Below are 7516 nucleotides of genomic sequence, written 5' to 3'. Positions count from 1 at the left end.
TTTTCTTTTTTTTTTTTAATCATTTCTTATAGAACAACGGTATCCCATAACATTAATATGCCATAATTTATTCAACCATTCTCCAGTCAATGGGCATCCACTTAATTTCCAGTTTCTTGCCACTACAAAAAGGACTGCCACAAACATTTTTGCACGTGTGAGTTATAGGGTAAATATTCTTATTCTCATTTTACATATGAGGAAAATAGAATTATAGGAAGTGGACTTGTCCAAATTTATACAGGTTGTTAGTAAAAGAACTAAGTTTCAAACCTCAATCCTTCAACTTCAAATCTAAGCTTTCCATTGTACCTAGCTGATTCTGTTTCCTCTGAGTTACAATCATAATATCCTGAATCAAAAGGACAACCTAAAAACTACACTGCTCCTCCAAAAAAAGACTTTTAGCTGGCTAGCTATATCATTCATAGAAGATTTATATGAAGATATCCATCCTGGTCTCCTTCCTGGTCCTCTAATAAGGCATTCCATATTTTAAATTCATTCTCCTATATACTTAGAATTCTCTGTCTTCTCACCTGTACCTCCTAGATTTTGTGGCTTCCTTGAAGGTTCAGCTAAATTGCCACTTTCTACTTGAAGCTACTGCCTCCTCCTTGTTGATTATCTCTAATTTATTTTAACTAATCATTTTTTAAAATTAAAGCTTTTTATTTACAAAACATATACATGGGTAATTTTTCAATATTGACCTTTTCAAAGTCTTCTGTTCCAAATTATCACCTCCATCCCCATGCCCTCTCCTAGACGGCAGGTATTACAACACATGTTAAATATTTTAAAATCTAAATTACTTTATGGCAGGTTAATTGTGAGTCCCACTAGGTAACTTAGCCCATGAATTATACCTTGTAAATAGCTAAATTCTCTTTTGGAACTTAATCTGCTGCCAAAAGCATGATTTGGATATGAAGCCTATAGATTCTCCTGAGACACCTTGTGACACTGACTTGAAACTCCAATATATTTTTAGGGTTCAACCCTGCACTCCATCAAAGTCACCCCTTTACTCAATAAATTCTAGTTGCTTCATATTGCCTCCAGGTGCAAATACAAAAATGCTCTGTTTGGCACACAGACATCTTCATAATTTGGGCCCCTCCTACCTTTCCAGTCTTTTCACACTTTACTGCCTAACCTATACTCTTTGATCCAATGACATTGGTCTCCTGGCAGTTGCCCAAACAAGACACTTGACTCCAAGCATTTTCTCTAGCTTTCCTGCTTGTCTGGAATGCTCTCCTTCTTACACTCAAACTATTCCTACCTGGTTTCCTTTAAGTCCCAACTAAAATCCCATCTCCTGTATAAAGTTTTTCTCAACCACTCAATTTCACTGCATTTCCTGCTAATTATTTCATATTTATCATATATATAGCTTGTTTGTACATGTATGTTTATATGCTGTGTCCCCCATTGGATCATAAAATATTTCAAGACAGTGACTATCTTTTGTCTCTTTTCGTATCTCTAGTAGTTAGAAAAATATTATTTAATAAATGTAGGCGTTTAATAAATATTTAATCAATGAATAAATTTAATTTCTGTTTCACAAATAAAAAATGAAGTTGTTTCACAAATATATTATTTTTCCCTGTGCAAATAAATAGTAAACTCTCTTTCTTTGAAGATAAAAAAGCATATATCCAGCCTCCTTCTCTAGTGCTCTGTCCATAATGAATGCTCAATAATGTTTCTAAAATGACTCATTAAATAGCTTTCTGAAAAGAACATATCTAGGTAAATGAACATTACTTCCTTAAAGAACTCAGGTCCATTGACTTCAATGAGGAAAAGTATTAATAGGCTATTCAACGAGTCTAGCTAAAAGAGTAGGTAGATTAAGAAATTTATTCTGAATGAATGACTTGAATGGCCCATCTTTTTGCCAGAGTAAACAAACAGTTCATCAATATGGTATGTCACCTTAACCCATAATTCTGTATGTGCCTAGAACTCAGGAGTTCCTGCTGCCAAACACCTTCCTCAGTCAAAATAATCATTTATGGGAGAGTGCTGGTAAATGTTTAACAACTAACTTCCCCTTACCCCCATCAAAAACAAAACAAAACAAAAAACAAAAACAAAAACAAAAAAAAAAACGGTTTGCTCAACACACTTTTAAATTTAATTTTCCTTCTTAACATTTTCTCCATCACTTTTTGAAGTGATAAAAACCAGAACAATACCAGAATATAAAGTTTGAAGAAAACCACAACAATAAATAAAGTTCTGGATGGTAGTTTTTGTTAATATCTGAGGTGTAAATGTTGAAGCTGAAAATTTAACTATAGTTAACTGGTTCAAACTGGCTCCAGGAAACCCCTGAATGAAGGTAATGAGGGTCTTTGCTAAAGAATTTTCTAAGCCTCTTGATACAGTGTTTGATACAAATCTGGGCATATTTAAAGAGGAAAAATACTCACAAAATGCTTCGTCATAGTCTTATTTTTTAGTATTTAATTAGACAAAAGAAGCCTCAAACACCTGGCATTTATTACATTTTCCCCATACCCCACTTTTGAAAAGCATGCAGATCCCTCATGATTAGGTCTTCAGACATTTACCAAGTGACAACTATCTGCTTGACAAGTCAATTGATTCTCTAACTGTAATGCTGGAGAAACTGAGGCAAGATAGAGATTAGAGAGTAGTTAATATTTTACTTGACATGTATATGCAGGTGGCTCAGCTACACGGGTAGACTGAGGCAGGGGCAGAGTCAGAGCGCTGTGAGCAGGAATGGGACTATCAATCCCGTTCTGACAGGGTGGGGGGAAGCAACAGACATTCTGATAAATTGGGATTACAGAATGAGGAGAGGTACCTGACATTCTAAAATATAAGCTCTTTATTCTATAAGACATTCTGATGATGTCATGATTAGGAGGGAGGAGAAGTGTTGCAAGATTGAGCATTACAATTAGGAACTGAGGCAGAACAATTTAGAGAAACTAAATCAGGACAATTAGGGAAACTGAGTCAGGACAATAAAAGGGAACTGTGGCACAACATAACCATACAAACTACTTTAAAGTGAGAAAGTCTGACTAGCCAGGAGAGGAAGCTAGTGCAGTATTTGGGAAGTCTATACAGAGCCTTTACTGTGAAATGGTTCTTAAAAATTAATTCTAGGGAACAAAAGTTAGCACGGTGGACAGGGCAGACACACTGGAGTCAGGAGGACCTCAGTGAAAATCTAGCTTTAGACACTTGCTGTGTGAGACTCCAGGCAAGTCTCTAAATCCTGACTGTCTCCAAGAAGATAATAAAATAATAATAATTCTAAAGCAGATAAGCAACACCGGGAGCCTGCCCAGCCAAAATAAAGGAGATAATGGAGGATGTGGGCAGGGCTTTTATAGATCTGAGAGAGAAGATTATAGTCACTGTAAGGTAATGGGTTTGACATCTTTTCTATCTTCTCCAGAGTTTCTGGAGTCAGATATATCTCCTTTAACATAACTACTTTGCATCTCCAGTTTAAGTGGGCAAGGCAGAGAAGCAGGAAGTACACTTTAGTTCTACTTATCTGCAAGTTTTATAAAACATTCTGTAAGTGTTCTAACCCTGAATAATAAAAGCTCTTACAACCCTGTCAATGACCCCTCCTGCTCCTAACCCTAAGGAGACCTGTTAATGCTTCTCCAGGCTTGCCTCAGAAAATAACTGGGAATTCAATTAGGGACAATGGCAACAAAAAGGCCCACTTAAATTCCACTTCAGCAAAGGCCTTCTGTCAGTGTTCCTCCCTGTAACCCACCTGGATTCCAAGGATTGCCTTCAGACTTCACTCTTCTGGAGTTGATTTACTTTGATTTTTCTGTCAATTTTCTATGAATTTTTGTTGGCAAGGGACCTCTCACTCTTATACTACAACTTTTGTATAGGACAGAGATAAAGATAGGTATTATACCTCTGATTTCATTGATATGGAAAATCCCAAGGCAAAAAACTCTCTACCAATGCAAGTTGGAATGCTCTCTGCAACTTATAAATTTTAGACATTTATCCCCAAGCACTGCAAGAATTGTCCATCGTCCCCTTTGACCCAACAGTACCATTACTGGGTCTGTATCCCAAGGAAATTATAAAGAAGGGAAAAGGACTCACATGTGCAAAAATGTTCGTAGCAGTTCTTTTTATGGCAATAAAGAATTGGAAAAGGAGTGAATGCCTATCAATTGGGGAATGGCTAAATGGAATATAAAAAATGATGAATCTTAGGGAGGCTTCTGTTCTAACAATAAATCAGTAATACTAAATCTTCTGGCTTTGGTTATGGCTTTAGAGTCTGTCTCAGGAAACTCCCATGCCCAATTGGTCTGATTCTGAATAGACCACTCTTCAGTTCGTTGCAGGCTGATAATCTGGTCAGTGATGATCTGGTTAGAGATAACTAAATTTCATCGACCACTCCTCTGGGCCATAGATTTAGCATGTCAACGATAGAAAGCTGGATAAATGTCTCCTTGCTTCTGTTTCTCTGCTGAATTCTCTTAGAATTTAGTCTGCTTGTACAATAAACTTTGCCCCTTGACAAGGAAATGGGTTCAAGCCTGCAAATTCTTTTGAGACACTTCACGAAACTTGGTTTGTTACCTCAAACTTTTAGGGCTCCCTTCCCAACCTCAACAAACTGATGCTGAGGGAAACAAGCAGAACCAGGAATACATCATACACAAAAACAGGAAAAATGTGCTAAGATCAACTATGAAAGACTTGGTTTTTCTCAGCGATTCAGTGATCCAAAATTATCCCAAAAAATGCCATCCACATCAAGAAAAAGATCTGAGGAGACTGAATGTAAATCAACACATCCTATGTTCCTTTTTTTCTTTCCTCTTTCTTTCTTTCTTTCTTTCTTTCTTTCTTTCTTTCTTTCTTTCTTTCTTTCTTTCTTTCTTTCTTTCTTTCTTTCTTTCTTTCTTTCTTTCTTTCTTTCTTTCTTTCTTTTTAAATCTCTCCCATGGTTTTTCCCTTTTGCTCTGATTTTACTCTCCCAAAATGATTCATAAATCAATGTGTATTAAAAAGAAATAAACTTGCTACAATAAAAAAAAAAAAAAAAAAAAGAATTGTGCATTGTCACACAGCTCTTTTATGTATTAGAAGTGAGCTAGGGAGTTCAAGTCTTCCTTTATTCAAAGCCCATTCTCTCAAGTCTCTCTGACTCAGGGGTGAGAGAGGGGAGATTACTGGGGAAAGGGTAAAGAGAGTCAGAGAGCAGAATCCTAGTGAAAAGGGGTTCCTCTCACCCTAAGCATACCATAGGTTCCTTGGAAACCTGGTTCTAAATAATTCTGAGATAATTTGCTTTTAGGTTGCATTCTTCTCCATAGTAGAGCACTATCTCTTCCCTTTCTCCTCCCTAATCTATTAAAAACTTATCTATCACTTAGTGGATAAATTTTAGGGAGTTGCCAGAAGTTTGCTGAGCAGAGATTGGATAGCTTGCTGAGGTTCATAATATTCAACTATTGTGTTTGAATTTCAATCTTGGCATTATTATTTTCATTTTTTTTTTTTTGAAAGTCATGTTATTGTTCCTCTTCTTTGGAGTTATCAAACAAATGGCTCACAACACTCCCGGGTGCCAGATTAAAATAAAGAAATATTTAACAAAATAAATAAAAATACATTAATACATAGATAAAATTATGTGGCTTTCTAAATCAATATGTAGCTTATAGGGATCCTTATGTATAGTATAGTGGCTCCTTTTTCTATTGAAATTTGACACCACTTTTCTGCCCCATGTCAATAAATTAATAAGTATCTATTAGAGGCAGCTAGTTGATGTAGTGAATAGAGCACCAGACTGAAGTCAGGAGGACCTGAGTTCAAATTTGGTTTCAGACACTAAACTTCCTAGCTGTGTGACCCTGGGCAAGTTACTTAACCCCAATGGCCTTAGCAGAAAGAAAAAAAAAAAAAAGTGCCTAAATACGTATAAACAAGTTTATATAAATGTATATATGTGTATAATATATGTAAAAAATTGGAAATTGGAATTAGTCAACACAACTAACCTCTTCACACCTAAAAATTCTTTTTACTTAAGTACTTGATTGGGGCAGGGTCCTCTCCCATTCATATAGTCATTTTATTGTAGTTGCCATTGTGGTCAATGAAAAACCACTTATACTTAAGGAGATCCCTCAATCCAAGCCCACCAAAGATGTTATCTCAAGAATCCTCACAACATTCCTAGGGGTGGGGGTGGAGAAGAAAGAGTCTGAACTGCATTTTACAGATAAGAAAATATAATCACATGGAACACTCAGTCTTGAGCAATGTTTCTGCATTAGCTCAGTTTAGTCCACATTTCTACTATTTATTTCTTATATTTTTAGATAGTGTCTTTGCTGCAAGATATTTCCTGTACAATACAATTAATTAATCCAAAGCACAGTCTTCCTCCCAATAAGTCCCCCTTCTCCTCTCTAGTCCTTTATATTCATCAGGTTTGAAATTCTTCCCATTATATTTATTGTTTTGAGTTTTAAGTGTCTCAGAAGATTATCTTTAAACTATATACAGAGGAAGGGCGTGTAGGTCTCTAGTTATCTCTGAAGCCTTCTCTGAGACTAGCTAATATTCCACCAGCACATTTGTTGAGATTAGTTTGTTAGAATAGCAAAGAGGTTAAAAAGCTTTGAACTAAGGGAATGATATACAAGGGGGCTTTTGGGATAGGGAAAAAAAAACAAAACAAAACAAAACAAAAAAACAGCAAGGATAAATTCTAAGTAGAGAACGAGGGTTCCACTCAAATAGGACTTTTAGACTAAGTGCCAAGGCAGTCTACCCAGTCTTAGAATGCTCAGATATCAGAAATAAATCTAGCATCATCGTGAAATGAAACACTGTAATTTTGAATAGGACAATACTTAAGCCAGATAATGGCTCAAGGAAGGTTTGTTTTTCCTTCTAAACATTACTGCCTTGTCAAAGCCTTTCCTGGATTACTATAGGCAAATCCTTTGGTTCTTTAGATTTCAACTTCTTTTCATATATAAAATGATGTGATTGGATAGTAGGACATATAATGTCCTTTCCCATTCTAAAAGGAAATCTTAGGATTCTCCTCTCTTCCTTCACCTCTTCTATTGCCAGTGTTGGAAAATAAGAGGGAAAAAAATGCCACTGGAAGAATTAGTTTATAATTTGCTTTAAAAAGTTAATCCATACATGCCAACTTCATAAAGAATGGATTTAGTATAAATTTTATAATAATAAACACACCCAACTAAAATGAGTATGGGATTCTCAAGAAAATGGATTGAGTTTCTGACCTAGAAATTCCAGAAACAGGGCAAATAGAAATAAAGTGACTAAAAAAAAATCTAATTTGCTCAAAAGCTTTTTAACATTTTAGCTTGGTGATTCAAGGTGTAGAAGTGGAAGGACGGTTAAACAAGAGAAGTAGAAAAGAGCAAAAAAACCGTTTGTGAATTTTTCGGCTTTTCTTTGTTCTTTCCTTTTAAGGTTA

The sequence above is a fragment of the Sminthopsis crassicaudata genome, chromosome 4 (genome assembly GCF_048593235.1).
Source record: "Sminthopsis crassicaudata isolate SCR6 chromosome 4, ASM4859323v1, whole genome shotgun sequence".
NCBI lineage: Eukaryota > Metazoa > Chordata > Mammalia > Dasyuromorphia > Dasyuridae > Sminthopsis > Sminthopsis crassicaudata.
This window is presented reverse-complemented; position numbering follows the sequence as displayed.